At 39.4% G+C, this 18,445-nt stretch overlaps 1 long non-coding RNA gene across 1 annotated transcript; it reads right to left on the bottom strand.

Moving 5' to 3' along the window:
- Window positions 1-1,091: 1,091 nt before the first annotated feature.
- On the bottom strand, window positions 1,092-4,507 carry LOC113490122. The gene is made up of 3 exons (XR_003400154.1): window positions 3,682-4,507; window positions 2,600-2,736; window positions 1,092-2,013 (listed from the first exon to the last, which is right to left on the bottom strand). It is a non-coding gene; the product is annotated as an uncharacterized LOC113490122 (long non-coding RNA).
- Between the last annotated feature and the right edge of the window lie 13,938 nt (window positions 4,508-18,445).

Here is an 18,445-nt window from a genome sequence, read left to right as displayed (position 1 = left end):
GATTGTCTAGTCAATACAGCTACAGTAAATTATATTTAGACATTTATTTGTTTATGCCTATGGTGTAATATACCAGCTTTTTTATCACAGGTATTGTGGTCACTACATTTTTATATTTTAACAAATGTCTAAAAATCTGATATGTCAATACATAAGGTTCAGCTGAAAATATTCCACACAAATTAAAAATCAAGTGAACAGAAATGTATCATGTGTTGCAACTTCATTTTAAACAAAGAAATCAATGATGTTCAGTCTGTAACCTCAGCATGAAAGGTAATTTATGTAGAATAACAAATTTTTCTGAAAGTTTTCTGGAAGTTCAACTGATGCTCTCAATGGGGATCATTGGCATTGTTTTAATGGGAGGGATAGCATAACAAAATATGTTTGCTTCAATTAGTTGTAAATCAAGATAATGGAGCAAGATTAGTATGCCTAGACACAAGGAAGACCTTAAAATAACTTTGAGAAGGGAACGTGTTCAGTTAAATAGAAGCTATAGTGAAATGAATATTTCATAGCGCTGATACAAAGAGGTGTTTATAACCTTCCATAAATAATTTGTCAAATATAATTTATGGGGTGGCCTTAAACTAAAGTACAACAGCCACCAGTAACATGTTTGATTCTTTAAATGGGGCTTGTTTGGTGTGAAAGACAACTTTTCTTCTTTGTTGGCTTTGGCACTTACTTAAAAAATCCTCCTTTCATAATCCTTCAAGTGCAGTACCTGCAGGAAATAAATTCTTAGAACAGCATGGTCTTTGTATTGCATATGCACATTCACATGCAGATATTAGCATGTTACACAGGTGATCAAACCATTTGACAGTAAAGCCTGGAAAGAGTACTTCCAGCAGGCTGTGAATACCTATAAACTGGCAGATCCCAGCAACAAATTTGTTGGCCCAATTCGCTAGGAGGAGAGGAAAACCTTTTCTTGGTCTGAACTTTGATATGTGACTGAGCCAAAAAGGAAGATGCAATTTCTTAACAGATACAAGTTACCAGAAAATTTAAAAGCAAACGAGAACCTTTTAGTTCCTGAAAAATACCCACAACCCTAAACAAAAGAAAAAGATCCATGATACATCTCTCAGAAGTCATTTGTTTCTTTAAGAATGAAGTACGACATGAACAATTAGTTCAGAGAGAGCAAATACATATGTATATATAGACATCTGTATATATGTATGCATATCAAACAGGCATAGATCAACATTTTATGTGCTTTTCATTACTCAGAAATGTCTGGCGGACCTGAGCTGTGGTTGACATTGAACTGAAGGTTGGTGAGAATTTACTAGTGATTCTACAGATGATCCATGTTGTTGACAGAAAAGAAAAAAGGGAGTTTATGTAATAGAATTTTGCAAGACTATGTAGATAGTGAAATAATACAAATACAAAAGGCAAACCTTGTTGATTCTTGAAAAATGTATGCAACCTACACTAAAATGAACAATCACCATGGCAATTAACCTACCACAATAGTATGAACAAACATTGAGTAATGCATGCTGTAGGACAATGCCACAAGTCTTGAAGAAAAGCAATGTCACTGAAATCGTTACCTAGTAAAAATCACTTCTGAGAATTTCAGCAGTGCTTTAACGCTAAATACCTCTCTGATCCCTGGGGAAGAAAAGCCACGTATATAGGAAAGCCTAGGGGAAAAACTTTCTGAGTAGTCCCATCTGTCACCTATTAGTTACAGAGGCTGTGTTTTGAGAGTGTAAGCATGCCACTGAACACAACATGATCTAAGTCATAGCCATCATTGGAACTGTGTTCAGTGATATATCATGTCAATCGACATTTTGTTTTCACAAAGTGGTGGGAAAAAGCTTCTTAGAGTGTCCAGGCATTCAAGTTATATTGCAAGATCTGGAGCTGAACGTTTACACGAATTGACTATAGATCCAAATTAAAAGCTATCTCAGTGAGTGGGTCTTTAACTTCCAGAATCTAAACTCAAAACCAATAGCTCTTATTTTCTTCCTCCTCAGCCTGTAAGAATGAAAGAGAAAAGGTTAGGCATACAGCATTATGAACAGGTCACACTGAATTCCAGGAAGGGCCATACCAGAATTAATCTGATTTTATACTTACTAAATCCAAGCATGAAAACTTTCTTGGTGCAACGGCCTGAACTCTTGAGTTTGTGTGCATGTAATATATTTGTCACAGTTAACAAATGCATGATTAGACAACTGTTACAAATTAAGTGCTGTAAAAAAATCAAGCAGCACAAAAAGAAAATAAATGTTATTATTTATAACTGTAAATCACCGGGTTTCAAAAATATCAGGAGGGAGTGCTGAAATCACATCAGATGTTTTGAATACATGAAGCTGGGCAAGGCTTGGTTAGTAATTGAAAAAATACTAACAAGGAGGAGAAAAGGAGATAAATTTGAAGAATTAAATAACCAAAAAAGATTAAAAAAAAAAAAAAAAAAAAAAAAAAAAAAAAGGAGCCTATTTCCATAGAACAATTTTTAAGTATAAGCTGCAGTTATTGCTATTTGACTCATTACATAAGTCTGCCTATTAACACAGTCAGAGATAACAACTCCTAACATATTTTCACTGACCCAATATGTCTGCTGTCATTTCCACCCTGGAGACATGTATTATCAGCTTGCTTCAAGCAATGTGTTTTCAGCAGTCATTCAGTTCAGACATTCAGTACATTCAAGTCCAGCAAAATTTTGCAGATAAGTAACAATTCCTAAAAGAATAAAATATTTATTTCATTTGATATTTATCTTTTAAACAACCTTCTTCTGGGTGAATCTGGTTTGGCCCCCTTCACTGTATGGAGAGACCCTTTAGGCAAGACAAACACAGCTAAAAAATACAAAACAGCTCTTTCTCAGTTGACACACACAAGAGAGGTAGAATTCACATCATCTTGACACCCTAATAAGGCATTCAAATATGCTTTGCTGATGAGGTAAACGTCAGTGAACTGGGTAAAAAGAGCCAGTTCCTGGAGCTCCCCAGGCCAGATCTCAGTGCTGTCGAGCTGCCCTCTCCCATCAGGTACATCCACAGTGGTGGCTAAGTGACACAAGGAAATCCCTAGATTAACCTTTCTGCTTTGTCTATTTAGACTTTACAGTTCTCATGTAGTGTTTTCCCTCTTAAACCCTCGCACACCTGATGATCCTGTCCCAACCACCCTCCCTCTGTCTTTAATCTTATCATCATTATCTCTCTACAGTCATCTTTTCTGCTTGCCTTCACATGCTCTCAATGCTCTCACTTCTCTGAGACAGAGTTGTGCAGCTGGGTGGGATCAGAGCTGGATCCTTCTCTACTAGGGATCCCATCCAGAGCAGGCACCTATTCCCAGAACACAGCACACTTCTTACAAGTGTCAGTGGTTGTACATCCAGATGTGTGCTTTGAGAAATCATACCTGCAATTTTCTTCACTAGCTCAGGGGAAGACAAAAACTTGGGAGCAACAGGAGAATCCCTTTGTAAGAGAATACAGAGTGACAGAAACCAGGCTGGACTGCACAATGTTCTTACCAAGACAAGAAGATAATCCCAGTGCCTGTATTCAGGTTTTAGGAACTGCAAAATGCACACCCCAGGGGGGAAAAAAAAAAAAAAAAAAAAAAAAAAAAAAAAGTTTTTTGCATATACAATGTTATTATTTACTTTACCTGGCAACCAAGACTGTATTAAAAATTCAGATGAGCTGTCTGTTTTAGAGAGTTCAAATCTGTAGGAACAATACACAGTTAAAATGGTTAGAGGTAGGAGTGGCTGTAGTTTTTCTACTGACTCATTTGACCCTCTCAACTTCCTGATTTTAATTTTTTGTTGTTTTTTAATGCCCACAATGTCCCTTTTTAATGCATTTTATGTTCTATTCTATAAGGCAGCTCACAAGAAACTTAAATAATCCAAAGGGAGAGAAGTAAATCAATTACCTGCTAAACTTAAGATATAAGAGTAACAAACACAACAAGGCATACCAAAGTAAACCTAAATGTGTGAAGTGTTAAGTGAAGCTAAAGTGCTTCTATGAGTTGGTGACAAATTTCCAGAATCTCAGGAGTTTATTTAGGCATCTTATTACCCTTGAAAATAATGGCAAATCAGATCCTAAAAAGTGCCCATCTCTAAATTCTATACAAGGAAAACAGGTTGGGCATAGACAGCTACCTAAAATTGGTGTAATGTAGAAAATGGGCCCACTATTCAGTATGATCCTAGGTGGCAGCTCCTATGTTTTGGCTAGTGATCCCTGTGCTGTTTCAGTATTAACTAGGAAGACTTGCATAAACACAGATTCAAAACCTACACACCAAAACCATCAAACTGTATGCATGTACAGACTGCCTCTGAAATCAGGACACAGTTTCCTTTCTCTGCCAGCGCTGCCGCTCTGAAATGCAGTTAGACACAGATAGCTACATTCACAAGTCAACATTCAGGATGATTTCTGCCTCTAAGGAAATGAGTAGGAAATAGCGATAGTTCCATTTTCACATGACTTCTATATTCTTAAGTGGAAGGCACAGCAAACCCTTCTTGGACAAAACAACCTCAGAAAATGAATTTTCTTGGACTGAATTGTCTCTTCCACCCCAGTAGAGATCTCGGAAAAAGTACTTTAAATAACACTGACCAGTTGTGTTTAAGCAGCTCAGTTCCACTTGTATCTTTTTATCCCTGATTTTCTTCAGGCAAGTATATTTCTCCATTGTTCAGAGGAAGGCAACTGCTTTAATTTGCTCAAGATAGAAATTTCCAAAGCACCTTCAACTGAGAAAAGGAAAACAAACTCAGGACAGGACAAAAAGCTGTGCTCAGTTTTATGAGAGTGAGAGAGAAAAGCTTTTTATGACCCTTTTCAAAAGCACAGCACTGTAACTAAGCATTAAATAACAGTTCAATAGGTTTTCATCAATGCAGCAAATTAATTATCTGGGAAAAGTTACATAACTTCTAACAAACTATGTCAGAGATCAAGATAATTTAATACATGATCTGTAAGACTCTCCCCTGCATGAAGTAATTTCTTGGATAGAAAAAACTTATGATCTTTACAGTGGTGCACACAAAAGACATATTTTAGTATAAATTAAGATTCCTTCATACAGAAATGAATAAGGAAATTCATTATATAATCGTATTGGTTATTCTACTACCCTGCAACAGGCATATCCATAATTCCATCATAAAGTGCATATTTATTTCAGGACCCAATTTAAAAGAGATTCTCTTTGTTATTTTGTTGAAACAAAATACCATGGTCCTATCTAAATCTTTTTCACTGTCTTGTCTTTTCTCTTTTTCCTGGAATGTGTAATTAGCACCCTTTTAACAGAAGACATACCAGGGCACAGTTCATCAAACCCACTTGTTAAGATCTAGTTAGCAGCCAAAGATCTGGATATGAATATAGGACTGAATATCATGTCCTTGCAACAGCAGGTGTGCATTTCAATTATTAACCCATCACAGATATTGCATTAAATAGATCTTTAGTGTTCTCAGCAACCGTAACTAAGTCAGCATCACATGGCAATTGTGAATGCAATTTATCTGAGGACTGCTGCTTACCTGGCTCTATGTATTACCTTTTCAGAGCAGATCTAGGAACCATTCTGGCACAACTTTCTATTTCCTTGGAATGTCTCAGCTGAAGAGGTTTTATTTTCCCCCTGCTGAGATTCTGCAGTTTCTGACACTAAGCAATAGACTTCCCAGGTGAAATAATCCCTCTCTTAAAACCAGCCATACAGTTGCAACCAGTGTGGTCAGGATTTAGTCTGCTGACTCTGGAACTTCCCATTCAAATGTGTGCACAGTAATAGATGCTGTTGCATATCCCAGAACTGCAGGACCTAGAACAGGGGTTTTTTTCAGTCTTTCAGAAGGCCCTTGCCAGGTTTGGGGCATCTCTGCAGGCTGCATGAGTAATACTAGTTTAAGCTTAGAGCTGTGAGCCGACAGGAAAAAATGTTCAGCTACACATTTCAGATGATGTCCTGATTGTCATTTCCCAACACCTCCCTCCCAACCCTGAGGTCCTGAAAAACTTGAGCTGTCCCTTGGCTTTACAGCTTGGCCACACTGGTAAAAAGGAACATTTGAAAAATTCCCAAATAAATAGAAAGATTAGACCTCCCACCGCTGCTCAAATTTTTGTGTTTACTTGAAGCATAAGGCCACGGGACTCAAGATCCAAAACAGTTACAATGGAATTTTTATCTCATATCTGTAATCCATTTTCTATACCTGTCATATCAAAACCAAATCCCATCTCAGTTTGTCAGCTGTCCAAAAGTCTTTGAGGACCCCAGGTATAATTGTCAATTTTTAAATCGTTCTTGAACTTTCCTTGAATATTTTGAAATTTTTCTTGTGATGTTTTCAAGACCAAATACAACATTCCTCATCAACTTTTTATTAGATTCACTATGTTGTTACAAACCTTTATATTCTCCCACTTGAACACTTTTATTGAATCACATTGGCTTTGGTATTACAGCCTTTCCAGTCCTATTTACTATTAATTTACTATTAAGGGGGAAGAACTGCATTCCCTTCCTCCAATGAACATCTTACAATAGCTTATGTAGTTTAGATCCACTAAACAACTTATATAGCTTTATAATTCCCTCTTTTATGTTAAGTGATGCAATTAGCAAGCAATACAAGCAGTGTCACACTCTACAAGGTGTTGGCCTGAAGAAAGTTTCAGTACTTTGCATAGAACAGGACACCATATCCTTTGTCATGAAGGCAGCTGTGAGCTGGTACCTCCCCCAATAAGTGCTCCAGTGGTGCTGTTGGTAAACAGCTTAGGGTCAACCCTTTTCCTTACTGTGCTGGGAATTAAGATGTTCCTGAATGAAAAGTATTACATGCATGCCCTGGGGAAAATACTAAAAATTTTGGATCCTGGAAGGACTGAGGTTCGTAGTCTATATGGCATGAAGGGTGAGGTGAGGAGTAAGATCTAAAAAAAGCAATTCAGTTAACTCATGTAGGTTGCTAATTCATCTTAGCACTGTTCATAAGCGGTCTGCTTGTGGGTGTTTAATTTTACCTATATTTTTGTGCAGGGATACTTGGTAATCTCAGTGGGTATACAGATAACAAAGTATTTAGACTCTGGTGAGCCAGAGCTCTCCTAAAATAATGAAGTGCTGTTTTGAATAAAATCCTTCCTTTAAAACATTCTAAAATACCTCTCTCTCTCTTTCCAATAAACCTCTCAGGGAAGCACTATACTGTGATAGTTTCTACAGCTAAGATAGTTATGGAGTTTTTTCAGTCACTGTGACTGAAGTAATTTTATCATCTGTATTCTCTAGTGGTCACTGCCATGTGGAAAGGATGTGCTTCTCTTGACATCTTCCTGCACATCAAGCACAACACATGGTAAGTTCTCTTTTGTCCATGAGACATGTTTTGTTGTTGCTGTTGTTTTTGAGGGGTAAGGATAGTGGGCCTGGGTGCTAAATCATCTGTAATGAAGCTCAGCTTTCTTTTTAAGTCTACTCCCAGGTCACTGGCCATTTCTAGAATGCCAGCAGGCACTGCATGGTGCTCTTCCAAGTCTGACGCTCTTCCAGGTCTGCTCTCAACTCCACTCTGAATGAGCTGTCCTGCAAGGTGGCAACTCCACAACACAGTCCATGCTGCGTCTCATCTGTCCTGGTGCACTTGATCCAGCCCTGCCTAGTCCAGCAGCCTGCTGGCACTTGATCTGCCTCTGTTCTGCTGCATCATGCAATGTGGAGGACCACAGGATGGGTTCTCTGTTGACACCAAAATCCAGTACTGCTGATGGCAAACATGCATCAGTTTATAGGCTAGACCAGTCCTCTTTCTCCAATCTGAGTTGTAATGCCTTTTGAACAGAAGAAAGTAGTACACATTTTTTACTTGGCAAGCAGAGGCTATTATCTGGTCCTTTTCATTCACTAAAGAAAAAAGTATATATAAAATCTAGGTATTAAGTTATGGTTATAATTTTTGTCACAGTATGTTGAAATGCAACACTTTTATGCAGTAAATAATTATTATGTAATAAAACTATGTGGAGAATAGCTGTAATAACATGCAAATATGTACCCATGGCAGTGAAAAGGAAACTATTAAGATAGCTCCTGAAAGCAAACACTTTGAAGGTACTGGGTTGGGAGAAATTATTTGGAGCTTGGTAACGAGTGTGTGAGGGCCATTTCACTTTAAAGCATTGTGAGAGTTAACTCACCCCTTTTGTGCTCAAGAGACTTTATGAGACATTGCAATCTGCTTTATATGGTTCCATGTTTCTAAAGATCGCATCCAACAGCAACCAGATGAGGGTGAATACAATTAAAACAGTGTGTGTACATATATACACATAGTATATACATACAGTATAGTGTACACTATATGTAGTGTGTATATATATTTTAGTGTACATAAAGTATATATGTGTAATACATGTACCCTAAATATACACTATACATTATGGTATATTATAAAATAGTATACAGGGTATATTTATACTACATATATTGATCTGTCTCTCACATCTCCGACTCAGAAACCTAATTCAGGATTCCTAGCTTACTACCCTAGAAATACTGAAACAAAATCACAAAGAGTAACCTGTGGTTTTGTAATCACTCACAGAGAAACAGCAGAGAGAAAATAAGAAAAATCTACCCTTTTCTCATGATGGTTCCATTAAATAAAGGAAACATAAGAAACATAAGATGCAAAATCAGAAGCTACTGATCACAAATGCAACAACCTAGTGAAGATTGTTTCCATTCACTAGACCTTCCCTATACTGTTCCAACAGTGTCTCAGTAACATCTTCACAGCTAATCAGGGCAAAGTGACACACAACCTTCGAAACACTACCGCTGTCGAGTGCAGCAGCTGTTGAAAAGCACAGAAAGGAAGGGTCGGAAAGCCAAAAGTTGCCTTAACCTAGCAAAGCCACTGGCCTTTGTCCTGCCTTATCTGCGGTTACGATCTGTGAAACGCTGTCCTGCATCAGAGTGCAAACCCCGTTGTCTGAGCAGAACGTGAAGCCCAGCGGGTGTCAGTGCCAAACTGCAGCACAGCGATTGCAAAGTCCTCTTGCCCAGGAGCAGCACTGCACCATTCCCTCCTGGAGAAACATGAGTTTCAGACTTCGGCAGCATGGACGTCTGCACTACTTTTACCCACTGTGGGCAAACCACTGATGCTCACTTCATCAGCTTTGATTTGCAGAAAACAGACTCTACAACTTTGAGAGTTAGCAGCAGGCATGTTTACTCTAGTGATGGAGTGCAAGGGGATTTCTCCACAAAACTTGCACACCAACAGCACATTTTACCAAAAACTTACAGAGTGTGTACACATATATTCATTGGATTGCATAACACAAACATACATATGCATAAGTAAAGCTGGGTTAGTTCTAGAGGCTGGTGTCAGCAGTTTATGTTCTCCTTGCACCTGCGCATTGCCTGTTGGTAGTCGTCTTCAGGGGTCTTTTGGAGGAAGGCTTGCAGTCTTTCTCACCTTGTACTTTTCCTCTGAGCATGTGCAGATTCTCTTAGCCAATTTCTTGGAACAACAAGAGTGGTTTCAGCTGGTTTACTCATTCTATCTTATTTAAATACACCAGTATATTAGTTTCTACCGCCCATATGTGGCTATCTATCCACTACAAAGACCAAACTTGTTAGAGCACATCTGCTTTCCAAGGACAAGAAACATATTTTTGTCGGAATACAGTAATTCTTGGTACATTTTCACAGAAGACTGCTTTGTTTTGATGAACACAGTAGTCCTTGGTAAGCTTCCACAGAACAGTCAGGGCAAGCAGGATTATTAATATTCAGAAATCATTATAAATTGTTGTAAGTAAATAAATTGCAAAGCAGGTGATCATTTCCTTGTATCAGTCTGAACCATTTTGTTCATTCTTCCACCATCTCCTGACTTTCTGGCTAGAGCAAACAGTATTGATCTCAACCCACAAAGTTCTAAATAAAATTTGTGCTTTACTGATTTTCTATTTGCTCCCCCCTTTAGCACTGCAGTTTTCCTGTGTACAGAAGACAGGCAAGTGCACCTCCTCAGAAGAAGTTCTACATTATAATCTTGTGTGTAGGTCTCATTCCCTGTATAGTCTTTAAATAATCTGGTGTTGTTGATGAACTTAGTGTAACTGGTAATAAGTATAGGTCCTAGGTCAAATTCAAAGAGAAGGTGATTAATCTTTGGCAAAGACGCAGGAATGCCACTTCCCAGATGCTGTTTACGGACAGTTGTAGTGACTTCATACATTAAGCTGAGGACTGATTTGTTAAACTGCAGTGCCCAAGTAGTAACTTGAAGAGACAGACTCGACATGTTGTAGCGATGGCATTTTCAATGGCATTTCCTGAACACCATCGAATACTACTGAAAACACGTGCAAAGAAAACGGATTCATTTTTTTATGGATGTAAAACACCAAAGCATCAATGCTGAGGACAGGACTAAAGCACATACTTAAATCCCATGACTCAGATGCTGTTCTGTGTAAGAATGCACAAACTTTATCTAAGCCACAGCCCAATTCCTATTTGCATGCAGCTTCTTACATGCAAACACGTTCATTATGTCCTTCATCCGAAACAGGTTAGACTTGGACTTCAGGTGAACACTACCACTATTTATCAAGGCACTGATAGCATAACAAATCCATTAAAAGAGTTTATAAAAAATATCAATAAATTTGATTGCTAAAAACCTGTATTGTCAAAATTTTAATGCAGTTGTATGTATTCAGGGTTTCCCTGCATTAGCACTTCATTCTGGATCAGTAGTTTATTCCTAAAATATGTTTTTGACCATACTAAATTACATTTTCGACCATGTTAATTCACCTTATGTAGTGGATCACCCAAACTGGACACCTTTTGCAGGAGACTAAAGCTGTGCCATAAGAGCAGTCAGCTGAAGGAGCCACACAAGAATTAGTTAAGAATAACTATACTAAAAAATAACTGAGATGGATATCTTCAGAAACAAGAGTTCCACTCTACAGATTAATTTCTTCGGAAACGCGTACCTTGTAAATGCAGTCTCCAGTTCACCTTCATCTCCTGTTGGAGTGCCTCTCCAAATTTCCTGGAATAATCAAGTCATAATTGACCAGCATTGTGGCAGGTAGATCTCAGCAAAGTCTAGCCATTGGAATAAAGTGAACTGGTAGCTGTGCCTATATTTAATTGTATGACTTCCTGAGGATGATATGTGAAGCCTCTATCAAAACTGAAATAAACTCCTGAATTCCATCACATTATCTGGAACAGCAGATAGTCCTTAACATAGTTGAGTTTTCTGGCAATTAACATCCTATTTGTCCCAGCTAAATAAAAGTACTTAGTAAGGATTTTAATTATATTCTATTGGAATATTTGAACAGTTGTCTTCAGAAAGTTCATGAATTTATACCTTTAATGGGTGAAATCGTGTAGCTGGGTTCATATCACAACTACACTTTAGCTTAAAAATATGCATCTGAATGCAAAATGGGCACTTGCTCTGGCTCCTTGAGGCCAGGGAGCCCTGATGCCACCCACTGGACTGATCATCCCTTAAAGCATTTGGACAATTTATCAATTACTTTTTTTATAACAGTAGTTCCAGGGAATGTTTGCAGCACAGCAGCTGGAAACTTTCATTGAGCAAATGGTAAGGGATGCGTTACTTTAAGTTAGTTTCAGATTTACATTTACAGATTTGTAAATTTACGCTTTACAAATCTGGTTCATATCTGCCCTGATTAATTAATTACTAATGCAAAGACAGATGTTTACTAAAGTTGCCTTAATTCCAGTTACAGGTTTTATCTGCTAATGTAGTAATTATAATTCTTTGGAAAAAGCAAGCAGGGTAATAATAATTATAGAGATGGAGAAGGAAGACTTCCCAGCTGAAATTCAAATTTATTTTCCCATATCACCTAGCTTAGGAGCCTATCAATAAACCATGTAATACATATTTTAATTCTCTGTAGAACTGATCTTGGCTTTAAACATTAGCCATCTTTCAGACTGTCTGCTTCTTTCTTTCAGCTCACCTCATCTCTCATCTGAATGCCACAGTATAACCTGAAGACAGTTTCTTGGTGTAACTCCACTTTGAAAAGACACTTCCTTTTGTTTTATTTTGGTGGTGCCCCTGCTTAATCTTAACCGGTTTTTAGGGATCAAAATGTGCAAATCTGCATATCTGGTGTGTCTGTAAGATGTGGGGAAGACAAAGTTTGCTGTTTAATGAAAAGAAAAAAGAGATTGCTTAGCAGATCTCCCCACAGATTCTTCAGTGATAGAGCACAATTTTCCAAGACTACCTGTTGTTAGCACACCTAGGCACGAAATTTCTTGACCTCTCTGAGCCATGCCTTACTCAGGTGCATTGTAAGCACTAGAAGAGTGATGAGCACCAGAAAGGCAATGCCAAGTCTTCATGCACCTCTCCTGAGACAAGATAGAATAGTATGCAGCTCCTGAATTTTTCAATCAGGTACCTTTGCTCATCTTCACTTTATGAGTTGTTAGCAACCACACATACCACTTACGCAGTATTTTACCATCTGTCTTTCACACACTTTCACCCTGCTTTTTTGGGAACCACATTGGTTGTTGACAAGGATTCTGTCTTTTCCAGCTTCCATCTACATCTTGCCAAGCACACTTTTCTAATTAACCAATGCTGGGCAGTGTAGACAAGCAAACAATTATCGACACAATTTTGGTGCAAGCAAGTTTAAGACCACATCCACAGTGGAGAGAAAGTCAGATTTAATCACCACTACTAAATTGTGTGATGTGTGGGTTTGACAATTGGTTTTGGTCAGAAAAACATATGATTTTATTGTGTGGTCAGCTTTCCTGGGCCAGGGCTTGAGCCTAGCTGAAGCTTTAATAAAACATGCAGCTTTTGTGATAAAATGTGATAAATCCCTACTTCTGACCCTTAATCCCTGCTCTGATCTTTCCTCACAGATGAAGACTGCATCACCCATTATTCTGAGACTTCACTGCATTGAAGACACAGCCTCAGAGACAGCCTCAGCTGTCCCTGGGGACTGAATACAATTAACAGGGAGGATGTGTGACCTCCCAAAGACTCAGCAGCAAATAGATTAAGGAAAATAAGTTTGACCCTCCAGCTCTTGATGTTGTTTTGTATTCTGTTGTTTCTGATTCTTGCATGTATATCATTCTCACCTGGCCTTACCACCCAGCAGCTGGCCATTGCAATCCACTTGAATAAATTTTTAGCTACAGCAGTGTTCCTGGGATTTTCATTAATAGTTAATTCCCATGGCAAAAAGTGAATCAAGGAAAAATTTCCCCATGGTAATTTAAGAAGCAGTCCTGCATGTACGTGAAGTTATACCCAATGTTAATGGAACAGCATTTGAAACCAAAGTAGGAATAAAATGCCCTGGGCCATTTTATCATCTGTGGTACACAGGTGTAAGTATGAAAGGTCTCTGAAGTAGATTAATAGGCACTGCAGGTATGTAAATGACCTCTGAATTTGGCACACTATAGAACTTTCTTGTTCTTAGATAAATATCTTAAAAGTGTGACTTTACAACACAGAAAAAGTGGTTTTAATTCTGTACAAAAACTCTATGTCCTTTTAAAATAAAGTTAATTAGAAGACAAACCTTGTAAATACTTTAAAATGAATATTAAAGATTAGACTTTACTTCTTGAAAAAAATCTTGCTTCAAGTTTCATTACAGATTAAGAAGTACTATCAGAAATAAAAAACCAAACAAACAAAAAAAAAAAGCACCAGACTATCTTCTCATTTTTCCTAGGCTTCACTGGTGCAATCCTAAGGCTATGCAGAAGTGGTAGTTTGGTTTATCTAGGCACATGTGTCTTTTGTTGCTTCCCCTCTTGCCATAACTGCAGGTCCTTCACCAAGAATAGCATCCAACAGCATATACTGTCAAAAACAACTGTCTAGAATTGTACATGGGCAACTCAACTAAATTTTACTACCTGTAATAAGCTAAATTCATGCTGTCTTTTGCCCAAGTATGTGTTGTACTCCTTTGACTTTACCTAGGAATCTTGCCAGCTCAGGCCACAAGTGGATTTCTGGGCACAACTCCTCTAAACTTAAATGAAAAAGATCCTCAGTGCATTGACAGCAGGTCATCAAAAACAAGGACTCTTTCCCCAAAACAGTTATTGAAGTATGTAACTCTTAGTCTGCAAGGCACCATACTCCCATTCCATGAGGAAAAAACATCACAGAGAGGTTTCTGTGATTCTACCATAACCTACCTAAAAGTTGTTTATACACACACGCACAGATACACACATAGGTTTTACATGTCTCTTGGCCTAATCACTTTCCAGCTGCAAGTTAATGGGTGTGAGAACAATATCAATATATGCCACTATAAAAACAATCTTTTATGTAACTCAGATTAAAATTTAACTGGCCTGTTTCACTACTCAGTACGTGCAGCCTTTTCAACAGGATCTGATAAAGATCAGTTTTGCTGGAACTTGTTTTCAAAGGACTTACAAAAACAGCTTCCCTGCCACTGGCACTTGGAGCTAAACAAATCACAAAACAAACTCTGTAAAATCTGCTGCATTTGAGAATGAATTACAGTAGTAGTCTGGACATGCTTAGTATAGTTTTATACATGCAGTAATTAAATAAGCCCAAAAAGGGTCTGGAAGGATTTGTTGTACAATGTCAGTCACTAATCTTGCTTTAGCTGCAGTATAATGCTAGTTCACTTTCCAGTCCTGTAGGTAATCACTTTGCTGGCCTGCCAACTGCAAATAGCTGTCAACCAGTAAAGGATGCCTGAAGTAGCCTGGAAGTGAGAATGACAAACCTTACTCAGCTCTATGTTCACATAATTGACTGTTATCACCAAGAAAGTTCAGCCCTCCAAGCTGCAGCTGAGGGACTGCTGTGGGAGGGAAAAGGAGAGCTGCAAAATCTTCATTTAAATTGTGGAAACAGATGATCAATGGTCAGTGCTGTTAAATCTCTTACCTTGTTTAAATATATGCCCCTCATATGCTGACAGAAAAAGGTGAATTTCTATAAAAAGTCAGTAGGCAATGATATTCTGGATGTACTATATGCGTAAGCAAGCCTCAAAGTAGCCCATGTATCTCTTGATAACAGGCTGTCATTTCTGCAAGAAACAGCTTACTGGCTGAAAGAGCTGACACATACATCAGCCCAGTCTGCTGGGAGTTTCTGCGAGTTTCTATCAACAACAGGCAAGACTGTGGTCCTTGAAGTCCCTGTACCTAAGATGAAGCATGCCTATAGTAAATAAGCTGCAGTACAGTTGCGTATTTTGATATCAGTCTGTTTAAAGTACTTTAGGACCAAGCCACAAGAGCCAGATGCCCTGAGTTGACTATGAATCTGTTGTTCAAGATAAGCATTTAGGAGACATTACTCCAGGAGTTCAAGATCTTCAGATTTCAAGTTTTAGATCCTTACCAAAAACTCTTGAGACATGTTATTAAAGCAGGAGGTGGCAACTGGGTATACAAACCTTGGTAATAGAAGAATTTGTCATCACCTACACAGTATTTTGAAACCAAAGTCAGGAATGCAGTTTTCAGAGATTACCAATTACTCTGCATGGCACCATGCATACCTGCGTATATTCCTCAAGGCTGCCAGAAAAACTGTTATGGATGTGCAGATCAAAAGCACTTACATGAATTAAGTATATGGTTTGCAAGAGGAGTGCAAAACCTATGAAAACACACAGCACAAGCAAGCAGTAACCCATGCCTTTCTCCCAAGACTTTTTGGTGTTTCCTAAGATCTTAGAAAAAAAATCAGACAGGGGTTCTTGAAAGGCTACCAGTAAGCAAGTGGAAGGTGTTCCCTTATTGCTTTTTATAGCAGATTATAAACATCAGTTCTTGGCTTCTCACAGAGACAGTCAATTTCTTAATTACCTGAAACTTTTCTTGGAAAGCTAAAAATACTAAATAATTTTGCAAGGGATAGAGTAAACTTCCAAAGAGTGACAGGCACACATGACTTTTACCCTCTCTACAAATACATTGTTAAGGATATGTTTTTTGAAGCATAATTTTGTAAAGCATGTATCTCTGGAATTTTCTAGAGGTGTAACTTAGTTCAATTTTAAAGTGTTCATTTTGTGATGGCCAGTATGAAACACTCCAGATTTAATACACATTTCATTGAAGCTTGTGGCTTTCAATAAAGATCAAAAGTAATAAAAAGAGGGCTGGAGTAGGATAACTGTTCATTCTACATCTATGGGGTTTTTTTGCTTAGGATATCAGTGAACACCAGAAGTTAAAATAACTTTCTCCTGATTGAACAATTTCCTTTAGGCTGCTGATCAGAGATGAACAACAACTACAGACTCCAGTGATTGTTAGTTTGAGAGCCTGGAGTTCCTTGAAATCTTTGCTACCCATGCTGTTTGAGACTTATCTTGATTCTCTAGTGCTATCTAGTGGCTAGTACTGAAAATGATTAATCTGTAGAAATGCAGCTACAAAAAAGTCAGCAGCATCTGTGGACAAATCTAAGTCCCTCTTCCATGGCTAATGGGAATTCAAGATGTGCATATGAGGCTGGGTACGACAAAGAAATAGCCTATCCCACAAAGCTTCAACACCCCCCGAGCTCCCAGGCTAAGTGCTCAAGCTGAAACCAGCATCTGACTGCATAACTGTCTTGAAGTCTTGTCCTGTCTTGAAACACCAAACACTCATGCAGGCAGCACTATCTCAATTGCTGGTGGCCATCTTCAGGTCTATTTGTGCCTAAATGAGTGAGCATCTCCCCTCTCCTGTTCCCATTCACTTTTGAACTGGAAGTTGATGTGAACTGGTGGATGATGTGGCGGTTGGAGGTCGACTAGGGCACAGTGATGATGAAATAAGAGTTCTCTATTCTCAGAGAGGGCAAAGCATAACCGACATCCTGAACTTCCAAAGGGCTGACTTTGTCTTGTTCAGGCACCTGCTTGACAGGATCCCTTGGGAGACAGTCCTGAAGGGTACAGGGGTCCAGGGAGGCTGGGAACTATTTAAGAATGAAGTGTTAATGGCTCAGGAGAAGGTGGTTCCCAGGTGCTGTAAGAGAAGCTGATGCCAGAGAAGAGCACCCTGGCTGAACAGGGAACTTTGGCTGCAACTCAGGGAGAAAAGGAGAGTTTACAGCCTTTGGAAGAAGGGGCTAGCTACTCACAGTGATTACAAAGATGCTGTGAGGCTATGCAGGGTGGAAATCAAGAGGTCTAAAGACCAGCTGGTAATTAATCTGGTTTCAGCAGTTGAAGATAACAAAAAATGTTTCTATGTCAACAGCAAAAGAAAGACCAGGGAGAGCCTCCATCCCCTGCTAGACACAGGAGGAAACACGGTAACAAATGATGAGGAAAAGGCTGAGGTGCTTAATGCCTTCTTCACCTCAGTCTTTGGTAACAAACAAGACTAGTTGTACTGAGGGAATCCAACCTCCTCAACCAGAAGACAGAGACTGGGAGATCGACCCCCCCACAATCCAGGAGGAGACAGTCAGTGACCTGCTGCATCACACAGACACACACCAGTCTATGGGCCCAGACGGGACACACCCGAGGGTGCTGAAGGAGCTGGCTGGGGTGCTCGCCAAGCTGCTTTCCATCATTTACCAGCAGTCCTGGCTGACCAGAGAGGTCCCGACAGATTGGGAATTGGCCAGTGTGACACCCATCTATAAGAAGGGTCGGAAGGATGATCTGGGAAATTACAGGCCTGTCAGCTTGACTTCAGTGCCCGGGAAGCTGATGGAGCAGCTCATCCTGAGTGCCATCACACAACACATGCGGGACAACCAGATGCTCAGGCCCAGTCAGCATGGGTTTGTGAAAGGCAGGTCCTGCCTGACAAACCTCATCTCCTTCTGCAACAGGGCGACCTGCTTATTGGGTGAGGGAAAGGCTGTGGATGTTGTCTACCTTGACATCAGTAAGGCCTTTGCCACCGTTTCCCACAGCATTCTCCTGGCAAAACTGGCTGCTCGAGGCTTGGATGGGCACACGTTTTGCTGGGTAAAAAACTGTCTGGATGGTCGGGCCCAAAGAGTTGTGGTGAACGGAGTTAAATCCAGCTGGCGGATGGTCATGTGTGGTGTCCCCCAGGGCTCGGTGTTGGGGCCGCTCCTGTTTAACATCTTTATTGATGATCTAGACAAGGGGATCGAGCGCACCCTCAGTCAGTTTGCAGGTGACCCCAAGTTGGGTGGGAGTGTTGATCTGAGCCCAACTGGGGAAGTGTCCATAAGGCCAAATGCCGGGGACACATGCCCAAGGGACACAAATCCCTTGGGCCACAACAACCCCCAGCAGGAGGGAGGAGTGGCTGGAGAGCTGCCAGTCAAAGA

The sequence above is a fragment of the Athene cunicularia genome (genome assembly GCF_003259725.1).
Source record: "Athene cunicularia isolate RWA chromosome Z unlocalized genomic scaffold, athCun1 chrZ_part2, whole genome shotgun sequence".
Classification (NCBI taxonomy): Eukaryota; Metazoa; Chordata; class Aves; order Strigiformes; family Strigidae; genus Athene; species Athene cunicularia.
Note: the sequence above shows the minus strand (reverse complement) of the source record. Positions and strands in the feature narration are given on the sequence as shown.